The sequence below is a fragment of the Canis lupus genome, chromosome 2 (assembly GCF_011100685.1).
Source record: "Canis lupus familiaris isolate Mischka breed German Shepherd chromosome 2, alternate assembly UU_Cfam_GSD_1.0, whole genome shotgun sequence".
Classification (NCBI taxonomy): domain Eukaryota; kingdom Metazoa; phylum Chordata; class Mammalia; order Carnivora; family Canidae; genus Canis; species Canis lupus.
The window spans coordinates 2,058,192-2,072,269 of NC_049223.1; the positions used below are offsets into that span (position 1 = coordinate 2,058,192).

Consider the following 14,078-nt stretch of genomic DNA (forward strand, 5'->3'; position numbering starts at 1 on the left):
TGTACAGGAACTTTAGAAAATAGCAACTTTTAAGAGGTGAACAGAAAGGAAAAGAACCAGCAAAGACATTTGGAAGTGTGTCCTGTGAGACAGGAGCAGACCACAATGAGTATAGTATGGATTGGCTGACCTGCACCTGAGCTCCTTTTCTCCTCTACTCTCCCACCAGTAACAGTGATTGAAGAAGAAGGGCTTTCAGGTACCCTGAAGGTAGATGATGTCTGAAGTGGAGAAAATGGTGAATGCTTGAGGCTTGAGTCAGATTACTACCCTAGAAGCACCATATCCCTCGTCCTAACCTCATCTGGAGGAGCACAAACCAGTATCTAGGTTTATCTTCCTTTCCCTTTCTAGCCAAGTAAACACTTAGTAAACACTTAGTAAACACTTGGAAGTCTGACAAATCTGGAATCAGATCCTGATGATCCCAAGGAGTAAATATGAGCACAGGGGGAAGCTTCTGAAACATCTGAGGAGCAATATAACTACTAAAGAAAAACAATCATAGAAACTGCTTGTAACAGAGAAAATCAAACTAATGGATCCAGAGGAAAAGAATTTAAAATAAGTTTCAGGGCAGCCCCGGTGGCCCAGCAGTTTAGCGCCACCTTCAGCCTGGGGTGTGATCCTGGGGGCCTGGGATGGAGTCCCATGTCGGGCTCCCTGCATGGAGCCTGCTTCTCCCTCTGCCTGTGTCTCTGCCCCCCTCCCCCCGTGTGTGTGTGTGAGTGTGTGTGTGTCTCATGAATATATAAATAAAATCTTTAAGAAAAACATATGAGACTTTGTACTGTTTTGCTTTAACAGTTATCCTTTAGAGAAATTAAAATAAAATAAATTTTATCTGCATTTATCCAACATTCTTCATTTCTTTGTGTAAATCCAAGTTTCAATCCAATATTATTTATCCTCTTGAAGAACTTCCTTTAACATTTCTTGTGGAATAGGTCTGATGGCAATGAGTTCTCTGTTTTTGTTTGTCTAAAGAAGACTTTATTTCTCCTTCACTTTTGAAAGATATTGTTGCTGGGTATAGATTTCTAGGTTGACTGATTTTTCCTCAGCATTTAAGGTATTACACCATTGTCTTCTGGCTTGCCTGGTTTCTAACAAGAGGTCCTCTGTAATCCATACCTTTTGTCTTCGTGTCATTCCCTCCTCTCTCCTGTGGTTGCCTTCAGGATGCTATGTTTGTCTTTTGTTTTCATCATTTTGAATAGGATATGTCTGTGTGTGTTTACCTTGATTAGTGTTCTCTCGGTTTCATGGATCTTTAGTTTGGTGTCTACCATTGAATTTGGAAAATTCTTAAGTATCCTTTGCTTGAATATTTCTTCTGCTGTCATACTCTCTTCTCTTTCAGGTGTTCCAATTATGCAGATGTTTGATATCACACAGCTCTTTCATTTTCTGTTCTATTTCACTTTTATTTCTCTTAGTGTTTCACTTTGGGTAAGCTCTATTGATTATCTTCAGGGTCACTAATTCTTTCTTCAGCTATGTCAAGTCTACTTATGAGCATATTGAAGCATTCTTCATGTCTGTTACTATGTTCTTTTTGGTACCATTTTCCTATTTATTCTTTTTTGCTAAAATTACATATTTTCCACCTTTTCTAACAGAAACTTTATTTTTCTTTTATTTTCTTTTTAAATAGGGTTCACACTTAGCATGGAGCCCAACACAGGGCTTGAACTCATGACCCTGAGACCAAGACCTGAGCTGAAATCAAGTGTCAGATGCTTAACCAACTGAGCTACCCAGACATCCTTCCATCAGAAACTTTATTTATCATAGTTATTTAAATTCACTGTCAGGTAGCTCCAACATCTGTGTCATACTTAAATCTACCTCTGATGATTGCTTTGTCTCTTGGGAGTATGTTTTTTTGTTGTTGTTGTTTTTCAGTTTTACTACATTTTTATAGTAGGTACTTTAAGGGATTATTTTTTAGGTCTCATCAGCAACATCAAAGTACTGAGTACTCAACAGGATACAGAGCACTGCCAAGTACCTTAGAACATTTACAGGACTTGGAGAGAATGTGGTTCTTGCTGACAAGAAGCTGACATTCGGGGGCTGACAACTCAGACTAAGGGTTGAGAGAACAACAAGGAAATTTATTAAGGCAAATTCTTCACCCCTTTAGCTATTGCGGACTGAATTAATTTTTGAAATTCTCTAATTAAGACACAAATCTAAATTTGGTTGAGAATTCTTTCAGGCTCCAAGTTTTTAACATCCACTTTAACAGAACAGACAGACAACCAGAAGTAAAGACCAGGTTTCTTGAAGTGCAAGGGCCAGAACATCTCATTGTGGCTACTTATTTTAAAAATCACACATTGCACGGTAGGACTAGGGTTATTACACTAGTTTAAAAACAGGCCAAGTGCTGGTGCCGCTTTGCCCTCCTACTAGCATTGGTCATTTAACACAGTGAATGTTGAACATTTGGGTCTACATGTAACCCACAGAGAGCCCACCCTGATCCTAATGTGTGTATCAAATATCCATCAACCTCATGTGTCCTCTGAAAGTTTTATTTATGCCCTATTATGTCAAAAGTAATGTAAATAGGCAAATTATAATAAGCTAATGACCTGCATATTTCCATATGGGTGAAAGTCAGTATATCTTTATAGTAAATAAATGGCAGTCATACCTACCTATATAGAAACAACTCGAGGAGCTCCAGATTTTGTATACTCCCCACCATAAGAGGTATGCAGTCTTTAAGGTTTTCCAACGGTTGTCAGAAAAACAGCAGTTACTCCTGCAGTATCTCATTAGCATCTGATTCAGGTTATGTAATTTAGAAGATATTACAAAGCCAATCTAGAAGTCTGTAATTATTCCAACATGATTCTGTTCTTACCCCTAGAATCACTATCAGAGAGAATAATGCAACATCCTAATCAACAGGACTACAAATGTGCTCTTACAGAAAAACAATCTGATCATCTGGAAAAATCACAGCTACAACCTGGGAACATTCCTATCTGGGATACTGATCTGGACAAGGCACTCGATTTCTAAACAGGAAAACTGTGAGATCAGGGTGAGTTTAGGCTGTCTCTGAGGAACAGCCTATAAATTTCCAGACTGACCTCCAGTCAAATTCCTCCTCCCAGAACAGTTTCATACTTCCCCATCCCCATCAGCTCAAAGTCTGGCGTTAACTCAAAAAACCAAAACAAATTGGAGCAGAAGTGAACAGATGTGTAAACTCTAGCACATTTTTATTGCTGTATTAATTGAAGACGACGAGCACATCCTATCCAAGCAGTGTTGTTGCAGAAAGCAGGGAAGCAATAGGGATAAGTTAGAAAAGAGACTATGAATTGCGTAGATACTATAAAAGTAAAAACAGGGATCCCTGGGTGGCGCAGCGGTTTGGCGCCTGCCTTTGGCCCAGGGCGCGATCCTGGAGACCCGGGATCGAATCCCCACATCGGGCTCCCGGTGCATGGAGCCTGCTTCTCCCTCTGCCTATGTCTCTGCCTCTCTGTCTCTCTCTGTGTGACTATCATAAATAAATAAAAATTAAAAAAAAAAAAAAAAAGTAAAAACATGTCTCAAAACTACAAGAAGCCAGCATCCAAAGGAGTCGTTTGTGTCGGTGGCTTGCTAGACTGTGAATTCGCCGGGCTCGCTCTGGCCTGCCGGCACCCCAGCGGCCTACCTCTTTCCTGCGGGTGTTTGCTCCACAGAGCTAGAATGATTGCTACTGAATTGGAGAATTCACAGGCATTCCAGGTTACTCATGTCAGGATTATTCCTTATACAAAGTCTGATGTCAATGAAGATAAACTGGTTTCTGGGTTAATTACTGCAATTTCTTTCTTTTAAAGTCAGTGGGGGGCAGCCCGGGTGGCTCGACGGTTTAGTGCCGCCTTCAGCCCAGGGTGTGATCCTGGAGACCCGAGATCCAGTCCCACGTCGGGCTCCCTGCATGGAGCCTGCTTCTCCCTCTGCCTTTGTCTGTCTCTGCCTCTCTCTCTCTCTCTATCTCTCTCTCATGAATAAACAAAATCTTAAAAAACAAAAAAAGTCAGTGGGTTACTTATACAGTAGTATTACAATCCGCCCAGCTTTAATTTCATCCATCTCCATGAAAGCAAAGCACTTGGAGCTGGTGAACCTTTTAGGCTTATAGTGTTGTTTTTTAAGATTTTATTTATTTATTCATGAGAGAGAGAGAGGCAGAGACACAGGCAGAGGGAGAAGTAGGCTCCCTGTGGAGAGTCCAATGTGGGACTCTATCCCAGAACCCCAGAATCAGGACCCCAGCTGAAGGCAGATGCTCAACCACTGAGCCACCCAGGTGCCCTGGCTTGCAGTGTTTGAATTCAAGGAAGATAGCTACATCTTTGGTTTATTTTTCAACATGCTTCTGGAACTCAGTGTCCACATTAAAATGAATTTATATATCTTTTTTTCTTGAAGCCACAGGAGTTAAATCTATGCAATTCAGATCATTTACACTAACTGTAATATAGGGATCGATGCACGCTCTGCATCCTTCAGACCAGTTTTCTCAATTCTGATAGTGAATGACCTCATCCCTGGTTCTGTCTGCAGCTTGTAGTAAAGTGCTGGGAACTCTAGCGGGAAAGGAATCAGGAGACTCTGCTCTAACACCATCCTCTTCTTCAAGTTCCAAATGCTCTTCTTCACCAGGTGCTAAAATTCTTCTTAAAAGAACAGGCTGAACGTCAAATGGGAATTCTTTATTATATGTAAGAATATTCTTTAGGATTGGTTCTAGCTTCAGGTCCTCCAGTTTAAATTCTTCTGTGTGGACTGTAAAGCTGCACTTCATTACTCCAAGCATGTTGCAATTCTGCCTATGGTTTTTTTGTTTTGTTCTATTGTGAGTTCAGAATTATTGTGTTGAGCGTGGGCCTCTTTTTGTAGATGTCTTGCTAATATCTGATATTTGTCTATCGCCTCCACCAGCTGGCCCCAAGAGTCAAAGTCAGCGCCTCTCCTAAAACTGGCACCCCAGCGCTGTAGCAGACTCCCAGTCACCTCTGACGTTGCCTGTGCCCACCCTGTCCCCTCCCACCCCTACCCCAGTGAGGCCAGGCTGAAAGCCACATTTTTTTCTTTTAAGATTTTATTTTATTTTTTTATTTTTTATTTTTTATTATTTTTTAAGATTTTGTTTTTAAGTAATCTCTACACCCAGTGTGGGACTCAAATTTACAACCTCAAATTTTTACAAGGTCAAAAGTCATGTGTCCTACCAACTGAGCCGGCCAGGTGCCCCCTGAAAACCAATTTTTTTGTATAGGACGGTAGAATAGTTTCTATGCCTGGAAACAGGTGCCTCTCTTCCTGCTAGGTCTTTAGCTGGAGGAAAGGTGGGGGATTAATCTAGATAGGAGTTGAGCTGTCTAATTTTTAAATTCCTGTAGCTATATTTTGTGTTAAGGCAGGTTTGGATTACCAGAATAATATTTGTTCAACCCTCAACTTTAGGTCTTCACTTTGTTATGTGTCTCAGAGATCACTTTGTATCTTATTGTACATTTCCAGTTACTCACCCAGCAGTATTTTGCTGTTACTTTTTATTCCAAGTTTGTTAACTTGAAGGGGAAAGGTGCTGAGAGGGGCAGAGAGAAAGGAGTTAGTCACACTTTTTTTCTGACTAAACCTTAGTTTTTAAACAAGATCCATGGATCCCTAAACTTCTGGGAGTGTGTTCTCCTCAGTTCTCCTGCCTCTCTGCCAAGAGTAGGGCTCTTTACCCCTGTTCTTCCCGGCTGCAATGACTTTTCATCAGCACCCTAAGTACAATAGTATTTGTGACCTTTGTAATGAAAGATTAAGACTTTCATTCCATAGTGGAGAATCTCAGAGTGAGATGTCCTTTTCTAGACTGCAAACCAGACACTTTATGAGGGCTCTTTCGAATTTTTTTGGTAAGTGCTGGTAAGGTTTGTGGAGAAAGAGCCCATATGAGGGTATAGACACTGTCCATTTCTACAGGCCCTATGATTTTCATATTGTGCTGACAGCTCCCATTCAGCCTTCAGGAATTCTTCAATTATTTTAGCTATATTTATCTTACCAGTCTCTGGTTGTGCCTGTCTCAAGTAAATTAGTGCTTATATCTCTTCTCTTCCTGTAAACATTGGTCTTTCCTTAGATTTTGGGTCAGTTCGTTGCTCTGTGACCTCAGCTGTCTGACAGCTTCAAAAATTTGAGGTTAGTTGGCCTCTTTTTTATTGTAACAATGAAAGAAATGCTCCTTCCTGCTCTCTCTATCCCCAAATGAACTGAAAGTCAACCCTAGGTAACTTTTAAGTATACAGATGCTTGGGCTTGTCCAAGACTAACTGAGGTACAATATTTATGTGTGAGAACCAGGGATTAGTATTTCCTAACTCCTCAGATGATTCTTCTTGTGTTCATCTAACTTTGAGTACCACTGTGCTGTGTGTGAGAATGAATTGGAGGGGACATATTGGAGGTGGGAAACACTTGGAAGTCTCACAAATCTGGAATCAGATCATGATGACTTGTCTTTGAATGGTGTCATTGGAAGGCAGATAAGTGAATTGACCAAAATTAATTTTATGATTGATAGATTGGAGAAATAAAGTGAGATGGAAATCTGAGGACAATGTATAGGTTTTTGATGGGTTTGAGGTCACATCAAGTAGGGGAAATTTATAGGAGCATTGTGTTTGGGAGTAAGTATAGTTCCTTTTTGGACATGTTCATTTGAAATGCCTATTAATAGGCAAATGTTGATGTAGACAATTTGACTTATAAATCAATAGAGAGGTGAGAGAGAGAATGAGAGAGAGAAACTGGTTGAAGATATATATTTGGAGTTGTTAGCATAGAGATGGCAATAGAAGATACACAGTGTATATGCTTGCCAGCCCTTGAGAATGTGGGGAGAAGAAACCTAACACTGAAACCTAGTGAATTCAACTTCTAATGGTGAGGTAGAAAATTCCAGTAAAAATTATTTATAAGTTATTCAATATTCAATGTTATAAATAATAAAATCTACTCTGTAATTGTATATGTAGTTGACATCTTCAGTTAAACAAAACTTAGAAATTACTTGACATACATAATAAAATCTGATATGTATATAATCACCTGTAATCAATCTGAATCTGTATGTACACAATTTTTATATTTTCTCCATATAGTAATTCTTTTATCCATATATTTATCCAAGAAATATATATTGAATACCTATTATGTACTGATATTTTCCTAGGAACTGGGGACACAATAGTAAAGAAGACAATGCCATTACTCTACTGGAACTAGCAATATTGAAAGAAATACCAAATACTTATTTATTTGGCCAGTCATGGCACTTAGACAAATAATAGCATTTATTTATTTATTTTTTTTTTAATAGCATTTAATATTTACTGAGTACTACACATATGAAACACTTTATATATTGTTTTTAAAATTCTCGCAAATCATATTCCTATATTATAAAAAGTAATAGTTTCAGATTGAAAGGATTGAAAGAGTGCTAAACAAGGGATAAGGAAAAAAGCCACACCCAGATACATTATTGTGTAATTAAAGATCATCAGAATGGAAACAGTAGATTGGTGGTTGCCAGAGGCTGGGGGTATAGGAGAAATGGGTGGTGTGATGGTCAAAGGGTACAAACTTCCAGGTATAAGATGAGTAAGTTCTGGGGATTTAATGTACAATATGGTAACTATGGTTAGCAATGCTGTATTGCATATGTGAACGTTTCTAAAAGAGTAGACCTTAAATATTCTTTTTTTTTTAATTTATTTTTTATTGGTGTTCAATTTACTAACATACAGAATAACCCCCAGTGCCCATCACCCATTCACTCCCACCCCCCGCCCTCCTCCCCTTCTACCACCCCTAGTTCGTTTCCCAGAGTTAGCAGTCTTTACGTTCTGTCTCCCTTTCTGATATTCGCCACACATTTCTTCTCCCTTCCCTTATATTCCCTTTCACTATTATTTATATTCCCCAAATGAATGAGAACATATAATGTTTGTCCTTCTCCGACTGACTTACTTCACTCAGCCTTAAATATTCTTATTACACACACACAAAGGTAACTATGTGAAGTGATAGATGTGTTAAACCTTACCATAATATACCATTGTTCAATACATACATATATCAAGTCATCACATTGTACACTTCAAATATATACAAGTTATATGTCAATTATATCTCAATAAACCTGGAATAAATAAAGACTATAAGAGAAAAAAACTAGATATAGATCTTTCCAGGTAATCTATTTCTTCTTAAGATAATTTTCTTAAAAAGAAGTAGTTTTCTTAAGAAGAAGAAACTTCTTGGGATGCCTGGGTGGCTCAGTGGTTGAGCGTCTGCCTTTGGCTCAGGGCATGATTCTGGAGTACCAGGATCAAGTACATCAGGCTCCCTGCATGGAGTCTGCTTCTCCTTCTGCCTCTGTCTCTGCCTTTTTCTCTGTGTCTCTCATGAATAAATAAATAAAAATCTTAAAAAAAAAAAAAAAAAAGAAGGAAGAAACTTCTTAAGTTTTTGTGGTTTCTTTTTTTTTTTTTTTTTTTTTTTTTTGCGGTTTCTACCTTACAAAGAATTTCTCTATTTCATTTAATTTGTCAAATGTATTAGCATAAAATTGTTCAAGATATTCCAAATTATCCTTTAATATCTGTAAGATCTATAGTGATAGCTTCTCTTCCAAGCTTACTATTGGTACTTTTTATATTTATTTTTCTCTCTTTGGGATCCCTGGGTGGCGCAGCGGTTTGGTGCCTGCCTTTGGCCCAGGGCGCGATCCTGGAGACCCGGGATCGAATCCCACGTCGGGCTCCCGGTGCATGGAGCCTGCTTCTCCCTCTGCTTGTGTCTCTGCCTCTCTCTCTGTGTGTGACTGTTGTAAATTTAAAAAATATATATATTTTTCTCCCTTTTTTTATCAATTTTTTGCTCTTTACAAAGAAATGACATTTGGATTCATTGATTTCTCTTTATGTTTTCATTAATTTTTGTTATTTTTGTTATTGTTTTCTTCTCCTTATTTTGGGTGTAATTTTCCCTCTTTATCTGAGACTTTGTTTTGTAGTAAAAGGATTAATGTCATAAATTTTCCTCTAAGTACTGCTTCAGCAGTATCTTACAAAGTTTTACACGTTACATTTTCATTTAAAAATTTTTTTTTTTCATTTAAAATTTTTTGTATTTAAATTCAATTTAGTTAACATACAGTGTGTTATTAGTTTCAGGGGTAGAATGTAGTAACTCATCAGTTGCATATAACACCCAGTACTCATTATATCAGGTGACCTCCTTAATGCCCATCACCCCATTACTCACCTCAATTTGTTTCCTATAGTTAAGAGTCTCTTATGGTTTGCTTCCCTCTGTGTTTTTATCTTATTTTTCTTTCCCTTCCCCTATGTTCATCTCTTTTGTTTCTTAAATTCCACATATGAGTGAAATCATGTATTTGTCTTTCTCTAACTGACTTATTTCATTTAACATAAAACCCTCTAGTTCCATCCACGTCATTACATATATTTTCATTTTCATTCAGTTCAAGATATTTTCTAATTTCCCTTTTGTTTTCTCCTTTACCTAATGGATTATATAAAAATGTCCTGTTTGTGACAGTGACAAACTCCCTTAGTTTTTGTTTATCTGAAAAAGTCTTTATTATGACTTCAACTTTGAAAGATATTTTTGATGGATGAGGTATTCTCATAATTTTTTTGGATTGATAATTTTTTTCCAATGCTTTAAAGATACTTCTTCATATTTTTCTCACTTTCATAGTTTTTTTTTTTAAAGATTTTATTTATTTATTCATGAGAGGCAGAGACACAGGCAGAGGGAGAAGCAGGCTTCCTGCAGGGAGCCTGATGCAGGACTCAATTTCAGGACTCTGGGATCATGACCTTAGCCAAAGGCAGATGCTTAACGACTGAACCACCAAAGTGCCCCCTGAGTTTCATAGTTTCTGATGAGAAATATGTTTTGATTCTTTCTTTCTATATAATGTGTTCTCTTTCTCTGGCTGCTTTTTTTTTTTTTTTTTTTTTTTTTTTTTAGAGAGAGAGGTGGTGGGGAGAGGGAGAGAGAAACTTAAGCAGACTCCTCACTGAGCATGGAGCCCCACTCTGGGCTCCATCTCACTCCGAGCTCAATCCCACAACCCCAAGATCATGTCCTGAGCTGAAGCCAAGGCTCTGGCACTTAAAAATTGTGCCACCCAGGCACTCCTCTGTCTGCTTTTAAGATGTTCTCTCGGGCAGCCTGGGTGGCTCAGCGGTTTAGTGCTGCCTTCAGCCCAGGGTGTGATTCTGGAGACCTGGGATTGAGTCCCGCGTCAGGCTCCCTGCATGGAGCCTGCTTCTCCCCCTGCCTGTGTCTCTGCCTCTCTCTATGTCTCTCATGAATAAATAAATAAAATCTTTTTAAAAAATGTTCTATCATTGATGTTCAACAATTTGATGATGATGTGCCTTGTAATGTTTTTCTTTATATATGTTCTGCTTGTAATTCTTTGAGCTTCTTGGATCTGTTTAGTTTTTCATCAAATTTGGAAAATATTTTGGCCATTTTTTCTTTAAAACTTCTTTGGTGCCTGCCTGTTTCTAGATTCCACTTATACATATGTAGACCATTTCATATTATCCCATAGGTAACTGATGCTCTATTCATTTTGTTTTCTCTTTGTGCTTCTGTTATAGTTTCTATTGCTATTTCTTCAAATTCACTGATGTTATCTTCTGTAGTATCTGGTCTGCTTTAAATCCTATACAGTGTGTTTTTAAATTTCAGGTATATTTTCATTTTGAGAAGTTCTATTTGGACCTTTTATATATTTTTTCCTTTCTCTCTTTATCATGTCCATGTTTTCCTTTACTTTTGTGAATATATATTTTATATCTATAAGGTCTGTTTTAAATAGTTTGTCTGCTAGCTTCATCATATCTATTATTTCTAGATTTGTTTCTGTTGATTGAGTTTTCTATTTTTCTCCTTACTGTGGATCATGTCCTCTTGTTTCTTTGCATGTTTCATGATTTTTAATCATATGACAGATACTGTGAATTTTACATTCTTGGTTGCTGGATTCTGTCGAATTTCTTTAAACAGTGGATAGGTAAGTACTTGAAACTGGATCCATTTAATATTTTAAGATTACCAAGGTAGATGAAGAACAGCCTTTAGTCTTGGATGATTTTAATCCCATAATTAAGGCAATAATTTTCTGAGAATTCTATTTGATTGCCCTGTGTAATATAAGATCTTTCCACTTTGGCTTATGGAATCATAAATACTTTATTCCCAGTCCTGTGTAAGGTCTAGGAATTACTTTGTTTTTCCTAGAATCTGCTCCATAGGTCATTTCCTTGGACCCAGTTATATTCTTTTACTGCATGCACAGCCAAAAACAAAGCCAAAGACTCTTCCAGGTCCCAACCTATCTCTCAGAGTTCTGTCTTCTGTACTACTTTGTCCTGCAAATTCTAGGGACTTTGGCCTCTCTGAACTCTTGTATCTAGCTCTTCAACTCAGCCAAAGATCTAGACTCTGTCTAGGTTGCCCTTCCCTGTGCTATAGCCTTGAAACTGGCAAATTAGTTCAACTCTAAGGTTCAGTTTGTTTTTTCCGTTTCTTCAGGGATCATAGTCCTGCACTGCCTGTTATCCATTGTCTGAAAACTTTTGTTTTATATATTTGTATGGTTTTCTTGTTTTAGAATTGTATTTATTTATTATTTATCCTCTAAATACAATTCTAGCCTCTCCATCCTGGGTAAAGCAGATAACTGGCAGATGAGATTTCTGCAAAATTTTGTAAGATTCAAAATATGGGTTGGAGCTAAGACGACAACTATGCATAGAAATCATGTGCATCTATAAGTATGGATCTATGGCAATGTCTTTTGAAGCTCATAATCTCACAGTTTCAGCTATCAGATGGCTTGGTCTCCTCCCTTCTGATATTAAATGGTTAAATATACCTAGAGATACTTTAATTCCACTGACAAAATGGGACCAAATGAAACTTGACAGTGTCCTAAAAAGACCTTATGTTACTTGACAACCATTTTGGAGAAAAGAAATGGAAATAATGGCAGACTCTAAAATGAAGGCAGAAATTCAAGCTTTGACCTTCCTATCATCAGATTATCTCTCCAGAGTGTACCTACCTAACAAATTAAAATTTGGAGGATGGATATAAAAATATATCAGAATATATCTTTTGATTTGCAAGAGATTTTTCATTAGTTTTCAGTAGTAGATACTGTTGTGGGAAGAACATATATTCCTGATTCTGTAGAGATAAAATAATTTTCCATTAGTGATCTTTTTTGTCAAAACAGCTTTCTTTAGAAGACTTTGTTTTATCCTCCTCTGTAGAGACTGAGTTGTATCCTATGTTCTAAAGTAAATTATAAAAGAGCATATGTTACTTTGGCTTTACCACTTTATTTGAAAAAATATTTATACATGCCATCAAAGTCTGCAGGAATATTTTAATTTCTATAATGCAACTAATGTTAAGCCATAAAGCATCTTTTTAGTATCAAAACTAATAATCTAAATTTGAGAGGCTGCAAATGAATTAAAATGTCTAGCATTTCCTTTTTAGTTGCGCTTTTGTGTTTTGCCTTCGTGGTGTAGGGGTCGTACCTCCTTCTTTCACTTGTGAAAGTAGTAAAATTTATTATGAATAAATATTTGGGTTGATACAGAAAAAAAAAAGAAAAAAATGAGATTGGATAGATTAAATGAGGAAATTGAGATGGAACTGGGACGAATATCGTCTAGAAATCTTGGTCGTGATGACAGAGTTATTGGCAATCACGGAAAAGAAGCAAGATTTCCTTTCCTGGATGAAAATGTCGTCTCCTTTCTAAATTCCCTACCAGTTTGGAAAAAGGCAGACTTGACTTTACCCCGTGGAATTGGTGAAAAACTGATTTTGCGTCTTGCAGCAGTGGAACTTGGCTTAACAGCCTGTGCTCTTCTGCCAAAACGGGCCATGCAGTTTGGATCCAGAATTGCAAAAATGGAAAAGAATAATGAAAAGGCATCTGATAAATGTGGAAGGCTCCAGGTCATTTCCTTAGAAGACCTCTCTATTGAAAAGGAGATTGAAGTGTAATATTTCACGACGTAACAGCATTTACTGAACGATGATTGTGTAAAAATAAAACACTGTGCTGCTTTATTATCATAAAAAAAAATCTCAAAAAAGCTCAAAAGCTCAAATCAAATCTCCTCCTCCTGGATCTCAAAAAAGCTCAAAAGCTCAAATCAAATCTCCTCCTCCTGGAGGAGAACTCGCAGCTCCGGGACGCGGTGCAGTGGCTGCCGGCCGAGGTGGAACTTTTTTTTTTTTTTTTTAACTCTTTTATTGAAGTGGGAGACGGACACACACGAACAGTCTTTTCTGATGCGGCCTCCGGGCTCAGCGAGGCGCGGGCTGGGGGCGCCGGGCGCGGGGCCTCGGAGCGCGGCGCGGGCGGTGCACGGCTGGAGCGGGCGCAGCTCTGCGGGGCTGTAAAGCGGGGGCTCGAGGCCGGAGCCCGCCCCGTCCAGCAAGCGGTGCGCCAGGCTCAGCTCGCGTCCTGCGGCCTCGGCCTCCGGCAGCGGCAGCTCCAGAAAGTAGGTGGCGAGCAGCGTCACCTGGGGGCGGCTCCGGGCGGCGGCGAGGAGCGCGAGGCGGAGCAGCGGGCCCGGGTGCTGCAGCGGCTCCAGGCGGCTCGGGATGCGGCGCTCGGCGCGCCCGAGCTCGGCCCGCGAGGAGGAGCCGGCGCCCAGGAAGCAGAGGGACAAAAGGTGGGTGAATTTTCCGGCGCTAATAAGGAAAAACTTGAAGCCACCATAAATGAATTAATCTAATTACATTTTCTGAAAACATAACCAGCCCATGGCTGTTGAAAACTTGTAATTTTTTTTTATTTACAAAAAGGAAAGATCAAGTATGAAGACTGTATACCCAACCACCGTCTGATTATAAGTGACAATAAAATATTAATTCTACCCTTTTAAAAAAAAATGCATAGATTTAAATGATGGATTTTTTTT

The 14,078-nt window shown here is 38.5% G+C and overlaps 1 protein-coding gene and 1 pseudogene across 6 annotated transcripts in view; one reads left to right on the plus strand and one right to left on the minus strand.

Moving 5' to 3' along the window:
* CUL2 (cullin 2) overlaps positions 1-14,078 on the plus strand; it is a 166,236-nt gene that overhangs the window by 7,880 nt on the left and 144,278 nt on the right. For all 6 annotated transcript variants that reach the window (XM_038529677.1, XM_038529670.1, XM_038529668.1 and 3 more), the window contains one exon: positions 2,885-3,061. The gene's annotated coding sequence lies outside the window, so the exon portion shown is untranslated. The remainder of the gene's footprint in view (positions 1-2,884; positions 3,062-14,078) is intronic.
* LOC119876098 lies at positions 3,776-13,922 on the minus strand (annotated as a pseudogene).